The 14,256-nt window shown below is 41.9% G+C and overlaps 1 long non-coding RNA gene across 2 annotated transcripts; it reads right to left on the reverse strand.

Annotated features, from left to right (window-relative positions):
* Positions 1-250: 250 nt before the first annotated feature.
* On the reverse strand, positions 251-13,210 carry LOC119805833. Of its 2 annotated transcripts, XR_005284005.1 has the most exons (4): positions 12,792-13,210; positions 11,738-11,800; positions 8,508-9,546; positions 251-450 (listed from the first exon to the last, which is right to left on the reverse strand). It is a non-coding gene; the product is annotated as an uncharacterized LOC119805833 (long non-coding RNA). The 2 variants fall into 2 exon arrangements; XR_005284004.1 differs by lacking the exon at positions 12,792-13,210 and having other exon boundaries at positions 11,738-12,785.
* Between the last annotated feature and the right edge of the window lie 1,046 nt (positions 13,211-14,256).

The raw sequence follows: 14,256 nt of genomic DNA on the forward strand, positions 1-14,256 counted from the left end.
CTCCTATCATGAGCTCCTTTTGTTCTAGGGTGTCCATAAGTTTTCCCAGAGAGCGAGCCAGAGTCCAATATGCCTCAGTAGTTTGATTATTATTATTATTGGTAATGTCCTAGAACATCTTGATCTGCTTGGCAAGGTAAAAGAACTACACAGAATACAGAAACAAAGAACAGAAAGCTCAGTACAGCGCCAGGGCTAGCGAGGGCGAGTTTGCTGATCCGGAATCATGACTGTGGCTGATTGCCAGGGAACCGCCTGGGGCTCAGCTCCTGGGAGCGCAGACCCCAACCCTTCAGCGTCTTTCCACCTCAGCGGCATTTTTCTGCTACACAGGCGTGACAGGCGTGACAGCCGTGGGCGTAGCAAGCTTCTGTGACTATTTCAGACTAATCACAAGGTGCATTGGAAAGGCAACATCCTGTTCTTGAGAATCCTGAATTCATGGTCACACTTGAAACAAAAAAAAAGGGATTAAATCAGATCCACTGTATATTTTTAATAACATCCCCTCTGGTTCACCCAGAGGAAAATCATCAGGGGCAAGTTTTTTTAATACAATAACCATTTCATCTATGGCTCTAAGAAAGTGAAACTAAAGGCAATCAACAAAAATTTGTGTAAGAAAACTAAGGAGCGCAGGTAGCAATATGCTCCTGGAGTCATGCCCAGAATTATTCATCAAACTATCCATTGGTCTTGTCAAAAATGGGTTAAATTCTCCTAGGCCTTGCAAAAAGGATAACTTGTTTGTGCTATCCTCAGGCCTTGTCCCCTGAAGAAGTCACATGGCTCCTGGCAATTACTAATGAGATTTTTGTTTATTAATCATTTAAATATATGAAGTAATTTCTTCCTGGGAAAAGATACTAATTCCAAAACAGCTGTACCTCCAGTCATTAAGAAAATGTTTCTGAGACAAACTCTCTCATATTGACTCAGGTGAGCTTGATTCCAGTGTGTTCCTTCCCAGGGCAGTTACCTTGCTGTCCTCTTGATTAAACTAAGTTCTTAAATTAAAAGGCTGTTCCACCACTGAGTGCCACGGACCGGCTCAGTGAAGTCACTTCGACTGTGGGAGAAGCAGGATCTTGGTACTCAGGAAGGCACGAGGTCAGCAATGGCAGACAGACAAAACACAAGAGAGTAGTTTGAATCTGCTACAATTTTACTGATTTCAAGTCTTCATTATATAGTATTCAAACAAGGAACAAATCAGAAGGTCGTGTATCATCAGTTGGCACAGTATGAAAGCTTCTTTTAGTCAAATCAGCGATTTCTAAGAAAAGCATATTATCAGGAAGAGGTGTTAGACATAAAAGCATCCTTAGAAGAGGAAATCTTGTCCCTGGGAATAAATAAACCTCAGACAAGTGGTTTCATCTTATCTAGGAATAGAAAGTTTCTGTCTCATTGCCGCTTTCATGCCCCCCCAACCTCCTCTTTCTAACCCTTTCTTTATCTCATCTAGTGACCAAATATGCCTGACAGCTCTCTTCACCTGCCAAAATATACTTTTTTGTACCTTCTTATGCAGCAGACACCATGGGGGTCAGGATCTAGCAAGCCTATTCATAAAATTAAAAGTATATATAACACTCTTTGTCCACCCAAAGGACTACATAGGTTGCCAAACTCAAAGGGGCCTAGTTTCAAATGTCGTCTAGAAGTTCTCCACTTCAAATTTGGAATTTTTATCTAAGGTCCCGATGTATTGAGAAAGTAAGAGAACGCCTTCTCTAAAACAGGGAAATTGTACGGTAGGGTCTTTGGCAGAGGACTGGCATCAGATCCTGAGAACCCACATTTTTCTACAGTTGGGGCTGCGGTTATCCATCCCAAGGCCGCTGTGGATTTTGTTTATAATGGCCTTGAGTTACCCTGTGTTCCTCTTGTGCAAAATTGTCTGAGTAGCCTCCTTCTGAATTTGTAAAACTGAACCCATTGGTGTTGAATTTGGCACAAATCTCCAGCCAACCTGGATAGGTCTGTCCTAAGATTGGAAGCCAGGGCTAGGAACTACTGTGCATTGTGCCTTAAGCTCACCGGTCCTGTCATTCAGGCCTCACTCTCCAATCAGAGCCTCTTGCGGACCCAGTCAGCTAAATGGGAGGGTACTTCTGGGAGCCAGGCTTCTGGCTCAGCTTGTTTCCTGTGGAAGTCGGAAGTTGTCCTGTGTGTTGTGCCTTGGGCTCCAACGTGGGGAGAAAGCGGGTTAGCTTGGCAACTGCACCATGGTGAGTAAAAGAGTCTGTTCTCCACAGATAGGGAGAAACGGCTGGCTTTGGTGAGAAAGAGGCTGCTGTCTCTAGACTGTGTGGCGCCGCGCGGCTGACTGAGCTGCGAGAGGTGGTGTGGCGAGCCCTCCCCTGGTTTGGTGGGAGTCTGGGGGCTAGACACTGAGTTGGGCGTGTTACTGCTGGTTCTGTGTGGTCCTGAATGATCCTTGCAACTCCCTGGCCCAGGGAGGCAGCCCCTGAATAACCTCACTCCGCCGGCTGCATCGGCACACAGCATTGGGAGCAGGACTGTACTTAGAAATATCCTTGTTGTTGAAGTCACTATGAAAGGCGGGCGCCTGTAGTCCTTGTATTGTCTGTGTGCCACACTTGGAGAACCCTGGTCTCTAGCATCTTCCAAAAGTTCTGTAGTTTTAACATTTAACATTTAGGTTTCATATCCGCCTGGAGTTAATTTTATGGGGCTTGTAAACGATTATCTCCTGTGTAGAGTGTTAGGAACAGTCCTAAGAGGAGCACCTCCGCCGGCGCAAAGAAATCCAATCAGGTCAAATCAAACCAAATTAAAATGCCCATGTTTTATTAAATGCACACTCTCGGGTGGCCGAGAGCACAGCAGGAGAGAAAGAAAACCGAGGAGCAAGTGCAAAATCCGGGACCACGTGTTCTTCCTCTGGGCGCCCATGTAAACACCCTGTGGGAGTGGCCCTGAACCCTCCCTGGAATGCTGGGATTTGGAGTCCAGACCAATGCAACTCCTAGGCCAAGGGGCTGGGATGGAGGCCAAGGGCCCTGGTGACTCTCCCAATTTAACATCACATAGAGTAGCACTCCACTGCTAAACTGTGATGTAGAAGAGTAGAATTAATTTTAATAGAATTGATGGTATAAGGATTTCCTTTCTTAGGAGAACTTAAGTCACAAAGTAGAATTTAGGTAAGGGCGGGTTCCATCCCAAATACCCCTACGATAAGTCGTACACTAACCATGCCTGTTAGAGAATGGTATGGGAAGATGGAAAGTTTGTTAAACGGTATTAACCACCTTTAGAGCTGAATTCCCATAACAAGGGAGACAAGCCTGATTTACAGCCAGCATGAAAGGCCCATCCCTTCATTAAAAGGCAGGCCTCTAAATGCTGTCAAGGGGCCATTCCAGGTACAGTCAACATTAAGTCCTGGTGTGCCATGAAGGTATATAATTCTAGAACAGCTGCATCTCTAGTCTTTTTGAAAATCATTTTGAGTCAAAGTCTTCCATATTGATTGAGGTGGACTCGAACCCTGTCTGTAGTCCTCCAGGGCATGGCCCTTGGCTCTCCTTCCCAACAGACTACCCTCAATTCTTAGTTTACAGGTATGCAGCACCACATTTCTAAAGTTAGCAGTTTGAGTCACATAGTGGGCTATCCATTGCAATAACAGGAAAAGGATTTGCACGTGGAGCATAGCTTCTCCCTGTAGAATGAAAGATCAGTGTGCTGTGTACGCTGCAGGGGGAAACAGACTAGACAATAGCTAGATCACAGACTGAAGCTGCAGGGGTCTTTATCATAAAGAATGACCTGATAGGGCAGGGTGAATGACATTCTGTGTAATTTCCCAGCATACATTAATTTCTTGCATGTGAATGAAGACAGACGAAATTGATGGGTGTACAATTTAGGGAGGTAGCTTGAACTATTGAGTGTTCAGTTTCCAATTGTGGAGCTCTCCTATGCAGATGTGTGCAATCCTGGTTGACACAGTAAGTTAGCTAAGAGGTTTGAGACACAGGCCATTGGCTGGAAATCTGTGTCAGCTTACAGCATTCAGCAACTAACAATTTACATGGGACAGTCATACAGTCTCTTATTAATGGCATCCATTGATGCTGGGAACCATATGACTTCATTGGGGGACAAGGCCTGAGAATAACTTGAATAAGTTTTCCTTTTGGCAAGGCCTAGGGGAATTTAAAACATTTTTGGTAAGGCCAATAGATAGTTTGCTGTATAATTCTGGGCATGACTCCAGGAGCATATTGCTACCTGCTCTCCTTGCTTTCCTTACAAAAATTATTGTTGATTGCCTTTAGTTTCACTTTCTCAGAGCGATAGATGAAATAAATATTTTATTAGGAAAACTATCCCCTGATGATTCTCCTCTGGGTGAGCCAGAGGGGATGTTGTTAAAAATATACAGTGGATCTGATTGAGCTTTTAAAGCCTTTGTTGTTTCAAGTGTGACCTTGAATTCAGGATTCTCAAGAACAGGATGTTGCCTTTCCAAAGCACCTTGTGAGTAGTCTGAAAGAGTCACAGTAGTTCAAGACATGATATTTTTGCATGATAGACCTGGAGAGAATGATTCTAACCACAGGAGTCTAAGAGTAATACAAAAGAATAGATGATATCAAGAGTTAATAGGAAGAATTTAAGAACAGGGAATGAAGTAGAATCATAGAAACCCACAATGCCCTCATTTCTCTAACTGTGTCAATACTGCAGGAGGCAGTGTGAGGAATAGCAGCAGTGCCAACTATGAAGAGCAAACTTTTTAGTTATGTAGCTTACAGGATGATAGGAAGAAGCCTGGTATACCCCCTATAGGACATAGAGTAGTATAAAATATAGACTGAAGTTATTCAGCCTTGACTGAGTTGATTTTAGATTTGATTAGAGCTGAAATTCTCTTTTAGTTTGCATCTTGATGTAACTGCAAATGTTGCCAACTGGACACACTGGTCCACCTGTAGCTGTGCCTAGTTAGTAAATACCTATACTCCTCAAGATGTTCCACATAATAGAAACAGGAGGAACATTGCCAAACTCCTTTTTGAGATTAGTTACCCAGATACTGAAACCACACAAAGACTCAACCAAGAAAGAGAATTACAGACCAATCTCCCTCATGAACATAGATGCAAATGTATTCAATAAAATACTGGCAAACTGAATCCAAGAACACATCATCCGTGGTCTCTGTGTCTACATAACACTTGACCAGGACCTTCTAGCTTTCATTGTTTCCACTGAGAAGTCAGGTGTAATTCTAATAAGTTTGCCTTTATATGCTACTTGGACATTTTCATTTTCAGTTCTTAATATTCTTTATTATGTATGTTTAGTGTTTTGATTATTATGTGACAAGGGGACATTATTTTGGTCCAGTCTATTTGGTGTTCTGTAAACTTCTTCTACCTTCATAGGCATTGGGAAAATTTTCTTCTATGGTTTTTGTTGAGTATATTTTCTGGGCCTTTAAGTTGGACTTTTTCCTCCTTTTATCCCTATTATTAAGTTTGGTGTCCCAGATTTTCTTTGACCTATGAATCTATTTCCTCTATTGTGTCTTCAGTACCTTAGATTCTTTCTTCCATCTCTTGTATTCTGCTGTTTATGCTTGCATTTGTGGTTCCTGACCATTTACCCATATTTTTCATATCCAGAATTCCCTTGGTTTCTGTTTTCTTTATTGTTTCTATTGTGGTTTTCAAGTCTTCAATCATTTTTTTTTTCATCTGCTTGATTGCTTTTTCTTGGTTTTCTCTAAGGAATTTGTTGATTTCTTCCAATTTTTTGTTTGTTTTTTCCCCCCACTTCTTTGAGGGAATTTTTCATTTCCTCTTTAAGGGCCTGAAACATTTTCCTAAAGTTATTTTTCGGGCATCTTCTGCTTCATCTGTGTTGAGGTGTTCAAGTCTTGCTACTGTAGAGCCACTGTTTTTTTTCATGGTGCTGTGTTCCCCTTTGTGTTGTTCAGTGTGTTCTTACCTTGTTGTCTACCCATCTTTTCCTGCAATTGGTGTAGTTGGGGTTGTGTCTCTGGTGGTTAGCCTTCCACGTGCCAGTGAATCCTAGGCTCAGATGGTCTCTCCTTGTGGTGGAGTAAGGGCCATGGTTCCAGTCACAACAGATGTTGCTCAATGGCAGAGCAGAGATTGGGAGCAGGAAGGCCTTCTTTGTGTGCTGGCTTTGGTGGAGGTCAGAAGTGGGTGGGCCTTCCTTGCCTGCTGACTCTAGCAGTGGTTGGGATGGGCGGGCCTGCCTTGTCTGCTGGCACTGGTGGAGGTCTGGCATGTGCAGGCGACTGGGCCGTCTTTGCTTGCTGACTCAGGTGGTGGTTAGTCATGGGCAGACGGGCCTTCCTTGTCTGCTAGATCTGGCTAAGGTTGGACATGGCAGGTGGGCCTTTCTTGTCTGCTGGCTCTACCAGAGGTCGGGTGTGGACAGGCTAGTGGGATTTCCTTGCCGGGTGGATCTGGCAGAGGTCCCCAATGTAGTCTTGACCTCCAAAAATAGCAATCCTGCCTCCAGAAATCTCAGAATGAGACTCCAACTCTGTCTTTATAAAGCTTTCATAAGCCCCTTTGTCTGCCTTTCCTCTGGGATTTCCCTAGTATTTCTCAGCAGCCACAATGAGTTCAGCCAACCTCTTACCTTTAAAACCTTCTAGTCTTTGCAACTTATAGTGGATATCTGGTGCTGACTGGTTGACAAAAGCCAGGCTGACTACAGATCAATTCTCTGGTGCTTCCAGATCCAAGGGTGTATAGGTCTTATAAACTTCTGTCCACCTCTCTAGGAATGCTCCTGGTGTTTCCTCAGACCCCTGGCATACCTGACTAACTTTGGACAGGACCCCCCCCCCCATTAGAGTCTTGAGGTAGACTTTCAGCCTCTCCCTAAATTTGTCTGTGTAGAATCCCAACTGAGACACATCACAGAAAACCCAACATTTATGAGATCTGATTTGGTGGCCAGTCTTCCATCTGGGCCTGGAACCTATTTCTAATCTTCTATCCTAATCCTGTCCCTCTCCTCAGTAGTGAAGAGGACTTGGAGCAGTTGAAAACAATCATCCCAAGTTGGTTGGTGAGTGAAAAGAACTGAATCCAACAGGTTCATTGAGCCTTGCTGGCTTCTCAGAAAACAGGATTTTATAATTTCCAGTTATAAAGGTTGCTGGTGACAGAGGGCCAATGGACTAGATGTTGCCTGCCCTTAAGCATCAGGTTGGTCCACAGCATGCAATGGAAGGGCCATGGAATTATCCCCAGCTGGTGACTCCTCCCTTTGAGAATGGGTGTGTATGTGGGGAGCTCCTTCATCCCTCCCCCTCTGCCTTCCCATACCTCTCATCCTGGGGTACCTGGGGGTAAAGGTGGGATAAAAAAGCACCCTTTCTCCCTGTTGCCTGGAGAAAGGAAGGAAGGAAGGAAGGAAGGAAGGAAGGAAGGAAGGAAGGAAGGGTGCAGGGGTGCAGTAGGCAGTGGTCTGTTCCCCTCTCTCCTTTAAAGAGAATAACCCCATTCCTAACACAAACATTTTGTAGTGAATCATCAGCTTTGTTTTTTTAAATAAAACAAATGAGAATTAACATAACATGGCCAAATCTCATACCTCCTCTGGCCTTTTACAACTTTCTATACATCCTCAGGTTCCTGTCTCTGCTCAGACAGCCTTCTCTTTTATTTCTCTTCTCCTTATTATTTTAGTCTCCTGCCTTTTCTCTTACTTTCTATACATGAAAACTTTTTATCAAAGTCCTTTCTGTGGCTTCTTTTAGCAGTCTAGAATATTGTATGCCTTTAATATTTAAACAAGAACAGAAACATACATATACCAAAGCAGAAATAACTCTAAATTTGCATCATCACAGAAAAACTTGTACCATGAGAAACATCTAAGACTAGCAGTAGGGTTTTTTTTTTTCACCCTAACCAATGATAATCAGCTTTCCCAGCCACCACAGTGATCAACCATTGGTTCTCTGTTAGGCACCCAAAATCCTACCATGTCCTTATCAAGAATGCCTTCACCCCCTCCAGATAATGAGCCCCAAGTCATTGACTTGGGTTTGAAAGTCCTTGGAATGGTCCAAAATAAGACTCCAAGGAAGAAGTTGGGTTTGACTGACCCACTCCTAAAAGAAGTAAATGAGGTAACATTACAAACAACAGGAAAACACAAAAATAACACTGACAGAATTATATCAACACAGCACTTTAAAAAGAAACCATGAACCAAAACAGGCTGATGGCATATCTCCCTGGGGAGTTCCGTTTTGAAACAAGTGTGACCTGTGTTCCCTGTTCAACCAAAGGGACCCTCTGTCCCATCCAGGTGGGCCCAGGACATCTCCCAGCCCACATGGCCTCTAATGCATCCATCGGTCAAAACCCCAGGCTACAGATTCAGTTATTTTGAGCCACCCAGAGGGGGAAGAAAACACAGACCATAAAACAAGGAACAGAACAGATCCAGACAAAGAGGGCTCACTCACTTACCAGCCAGCCAGGTTATCAGACGCTCAGCATGGTGGGGTTCTCTGGGGAACTTTACGGACAATGCCCCAATTGTTAGGGTCTGAGAGAAGCCTCCAAGGAAAGACCAACAGCCATGTATGCGATAACAAGAGTGCTTTATTGATTCCAACGTTGGGGTAGCAGTTGGCAACCCCTAAAGAAGGTCACAAGCTCCTTTTAAGCAGAGTTAGGGAAATTCCAGGGAGGAGAGACTACTCTGTGACTGATTGGTGGAGGAAAGATTAGTCTGGGGCCTGATTGGTTAGAGGGAGGTCCTAATGCTTAGGGACCTTCTAGCAGCAGGGTAGGTAAAGCTATCTTTAGTTATCAGGAGACTGGGGGTCATGTGCTGAGCCAGCAGAAGGGGCCATGGGGTGACTGCTGAGCTAGCAGAAGACTGGGATGTCTGCTCCTAAGTTGTGGTTTTTCGGATGACTGTTTAGCTCTGTCCTATTTTAGTGAACCGAAACTAAGGCCTGATCTCTATTAGGGCTGCAAGGAGAGCCTGTCTTGGCTCTGGTCTACCCTCCCCCCCCCCCCAAGCTTTCTCACTGGTAGTGATCTGGGGCCAGGGCTTTGGGGGAGGGGTTGATTCAGTTCCTGAGAATCCAACTCTTCCCATCACATGGAGCTATGGTTATCAGTCCAAGGCCTCTGTGGGCTTGGTCTTAAGATACACTGTTCCACTTATTTTATTAGTCCTCCCTGAACTTGTCCCACTGTATGGTAGTTATTTTTTTTTTTTTTTTTCTTTTTTTTTTTTTTCTTTTTTCACTTTTTGGTTTTTCGAGACAGGGTTTCTCTGTAGCTTTTTTTTAGGCAGCCTGGGAGAGTTCAGCTCTCGGGGCTGCACCCAGGGTCACTAAGGAAATGCTTTTTAGAGTAGCAGGGCTTCATACAATCTGAGGATCATTCCCTTTTATTCTTCTTCAGCTCTAATTCTCTTCATTGTTTTATTCTCCTTTTTCTCTTTATTCCATTCTGCTCCAATTCTCCACAGCTTATTTCAACAACAACCTTTCTGCAATAAAAAAATTACAAAAACTGAGGGGAATGAGTAACCATGACAGTGCCTGAGCTCAAGGAACCTAGTTTCCCATCCTGAACCTGGGGCCACATTGCCTTGTGAGACACACTGCTGAGGAATTTATACAGGGAGTGATTGTGGCCTTTATCAGCTAGACTTTCAGTAAGCAAACAATCGGCATAGTATTTTACATTGCTTTGTATTAATAGCCTTGGATAGACATCTGCGACTGTCATTTTTCATATCTGTAAAGTTTTAAATTAAGATGTGTATACAAAACCATTCAGTCTAGTTTGAAATTGTTCTGAGGTTTCAAATCAGCTAAATGTGTGTAGCCTGTCTTAGACTGGGGGAAATTGTTGTTTTCTTATGTTATTCTGAGTGAAAAGAAAAACAAAACAGACTTTTAAGTGTCTTACAGTCCTCATGGGACAATAGATCTAGTTATGAAGCATATCCTAGCATATTCTGTTCTTTAAAATTATACAGATAAATGAGAAGTCATCTTCCTGACTATCCATGGATATATGTGTTCATAAGATTGAGATATAATCATGAGATTACATATACATATCACATGAGATACACATTACAGTGCAGATATTGGGGAGATACTACAGTTGTTTCTGCACATGTGGAATTACAGAGAGAAGCAACAGTTTCCAGAGTCAGTAGTTCCATAAGCCTTGCTTGAACAAGGTTTTCCTCCATCAGAGAATTATTCATCTGGTGGGTTGACATCAGATTTATCAATTGCTATCTGCTGCATTTGCATCCTGGCCCGCAATAGTTCATGACAGTTTCTGCTGACTTCATAAACATCTCCCATTTCTTTCCATTTCCCTCCTCGTAGTATACACGATGCTATTCTTTTTAAGAAGCTTACTTGGTAAGAGGCATAGCTTGTGCAGGACCACCTCACCCCAGCCTCTATCTTTTCTACCTTCTCCATTTCCTATCTTTCTCCTGGCACCTCCACCTCAGGACCCTGTCACTGGAGAATGACCTGCTATTTTATGTTGCTGTTATACTTAAGAAATAATTCTGGGAATATCTTTACTGTGTAAATCTCCCATGTGCTTATTTAAATTGTTCAAAGTGTAACCTGGAGCCTGAACCTAAAATAAGGATGACAGGAAGTGTGTAATGCAAAGTCTGTTCTAGGCTGGCTCCTCTTTGAGCATTAGAGTAAGGTGAAGCATACTAGTACTAAAGCGATTTTTCTTTATTAAACTCTTAAGTGTGTAGAGTGATTTCTTCTTGGGAAGGCATATTAATTCTAGAACATCTGCACTTCCAGCCTTTTAGAAGAATATTTCTAAAACAGGCTCTCCTATGTTGTTGACTCCAGTAGCCTTGATCCCAGTCTGTTGCTCTCCAGGTCATTGACCTTGCTATCCTCCATAGTACACTTCCTAAATTGTTAAATGACTGTACAACTTTGGAATTTAAAAAAAAATTAAATTATCAGCTATCTATTGCAGTCATAGAAAAAGATTTCCATGAGGAGCATGACTTCCCTGCCTTCAGACTAGAATATGAGGAATAGTTCATGGTCTACACTGCAGAGGGGAAACAAGGTCCACAATTAGCTGCTGGAGTCACAAGTATGAAAAAGGACTTGATTGTGGCAGGGGGAGTAGTTTTGTAATTTCCAATGGTGTATTAATTCATGTCCTGTGAATGAAGGCAGACCAGATTGGTAGTTTTTCCACGTTGAGAAGGTTAGCCTGAGCCAAATAAAGATCTTCCAATTAGGGAACTTTTCTGTGCCAATATGTTCAGTCCTGCTTGACACAAAGATTGGTAAACAGAACTTTGACTATTACTATGTCAGGTTACAGATTTCAGCAGTCAACATCTATCAGTCTCTTATTAATGGCATTCCCTCTACTAGGGAAGGGACTACTCTTTTTCTAAGTCAATACACCTAAGTTTTTTTATCTTAAAAATAAATCATTTTCACCATTTAAAAATGCCAATTACTGGTATCACGTTTGAAAATTTCATTTTCTTTAATTGCATTACTGCGCTAATCTCTATTTGTTTCTGTTCTCCAGTGTTTCTCAGTCGTTAGGAATTTCATTTCTTTTTATCAAGTACTATTGATTTATTTCTGTTTAGAGCAATGCCTTCTCTATCCCACGCTAGCACCACACTATCAAGTCGATAATTGAATACCTACTCCTTCCTCTGCTGTCCAGTGCTGGGAAGACAGTTCTGCAGCACCTTCCAGGCTGGGCCTTGACTGGTAAGTAAGAAAGAAACATAGACCAGTTAATGAGTGTCCTGCAACATCTCTGGCTTTTATTTGGGAAAATGAAGAGTGACCTGTTCAAGAATTGAGTTCAATGACCAACTTTGAAGCTGATGTAGTCACAGTGCAGAAAGGGAGGGATAGGATGGAGGTTGAAAGCTTTCCTGCTTTGCAGTAGTTGAGGTTAGCAATGTGGATCAGGTAGTCAGGTTTAGATGATCAACAAATATCCTGACTGACCATTTACTGGTGTTCACAGAGGAGGGCAATCAAGAATCAGGATAAAATCTGACCCTATCACGAAACCCAATTACTATAGTTACACTTGTTCAAGTAGACTACAAGATCTGGCTAAATTATGTGGCTTTGCCTAACAAGACTGTTATTTTTATGATTTAAGGTGCACATCCTGGGAGAAAAGGTATAAGTATCCCTTCATGTGCTCTCATACAAATCCCTAGTCTCTGGAGAACATGGTCATGAAGCCTGTTTCAACTTTTCAAAAGAATTCTTTGAGATTATAACTACATCGTATATAGTCTCTTTCCTGCCTCTAAGCCCTACCATGACCCTCATTGTTTTCTAATTCATGGCCCCTTTTGCTTTAACAATAGTTACACAGTAACAACAGTTACTGTTAGAGTGTGACTTGTGTTTGACTGCACTGGACATTGAGTATATAATGGAAGGTGTACAAAACTGGAAGAATTTCTACTAAATTACACGTTTCCTAGACCATGGCCCTGTCTGGGTCTAGGCAGGGGAGAAAAGGAGTTTCTGAGCTGCAGAGATTTTTCTAGTATGCTTGGTGTTAGGTGGGTGGATAAAATAGATTCAACATCTTGTGCCACAAATCTATGTTGCAGAAAATAGACATTAGATTGTTCTTTGACATTGTTTAGTGTGTAGGCATCTTTGAGACTGGGTTTATCTGAAAGCTCAAGGGGGCATGAGAGTTTTCAGAGCTATAGCAGGAGATTACCTCCATTTGTAGAGTGGTCTCTAGAACATGGGGCTTCTCTTTGGAAGAAGTATCTGTAGCTGGAGGGTCAGAAACATAACAATTTTAGTGTCTGTTTGAGTTAATTTGGTAGGTGTTATGAAGTCTGTTTATTTAATTTTTATATGCATAGAATCGTAGGTAGTTGGATAACATTGGTCAACATCACACTTTTTCTGGCTGAGCTTCCTTTAGTCTTTTGATTAAAAGTTGACCATATCTTTCTGCTTTTCTTCTTGGCTTTTTCTCACCATCCTTTTATTCTTTCACAAATATTGTACACATTTTTAATTGTTGTAACTTTGTTGTAAGTATAGAAGTCACATTGTGTCAATGTGCATAGTATTTTTCATTGAGGATTCTTTGTGTTTCCACTTTGCATGTAGCTTTGTAATCAGCTTTCCTGTTATACATTGTTGGGAATCTTCCTTGGATCATATACAATTCATGCTGCAAATTTACCATAGACAACATATTAATATTGTTGCATTGTATTTCCAAGGGCCATTAATTTACTTCTTTATTTATTTGGGTTTTTTATTGTTGTTAATTTATGAAAGATGTTTAGTTTACTGGATAAAAATACTATGGTGCTGAGTAGGTTGCTCAGCAAAAATTCTTCTTGGGGATGACCTGAGTTCATATCCCAACACCTAAGTTGGGAGGCTTATAACCACCTGCTACTCCAAATCCAGGGGATCTGACACCTTCTTTAGTGGTTACCTGCAGGCACATGAAAAATTGGTCTCTCGCATACAAACAGACACAAAAAATGGGGATAAACTCATTTTCAGAATTTCTTGTGACTTACAAAACAATTAGAATAAAACAAGTTGCTTTGGATGTACAAGTCATACACTGTTTCTTTTAAAAATCTGTTATCGTGCTTTTTGGTTTGGAAGACTTTCCATTTCCTCATCTGATACAGACTTGCATCCATTCATCTATCTTGGGAAACAAAATGGTTTTCAAGTGGTCCTAACAAATATCCTGGGCTGGAGAGATGGCTCAGAGGTTAAGAGCATTGCCTGCTCTTCCAAAGGTCCTGAGTTCAATTCCCGGCAACCACATGGTGGCTCAAAACCATCTGTAATGAGGACTGGTGCCCTCTTCTGGCCTGCAGTCATGCACACAGACAGAATATTGTATACATAATAAATAAATATTTTTTAAAAAAAAGAAGGTCCTTTTAGTACACAAATCTATTTTCTACAAAGTTAAAACATCAGACGACTTCGATTGAATTTTTCTAGTTTTGGTTGAACATCCCTCTTTGAACACCCCATTTTCTACTATTAGCAAAGGAGAGAACTGGAGTTCACAAGATGAGTGCTAGCCAGTGATTTCTTGGATTTGGATTTTAAGTAGAATCTTGCAGTTATTGGTTAAAGGACCATGGTATGTATTTGCAGGTGTGCCTTTCTGTTTTGTCTGTAGTGCCATCTAT

This window comes from Arvicola amphibius, unplaced genomic scaffold (genome assembly GCF_903992535.2).
Source record: "Arvicola amphibius unplaced genomic scaffold, mArvAmp1.2, whole genome shotgun sequence".
Taxonomy (NCBI): domain Eukaryota; kingdom Metazoa; phylum Chordata; class Mammalia; order Rodentia; family Cricetidae; genus Arvicola; species Arvicola amphibius.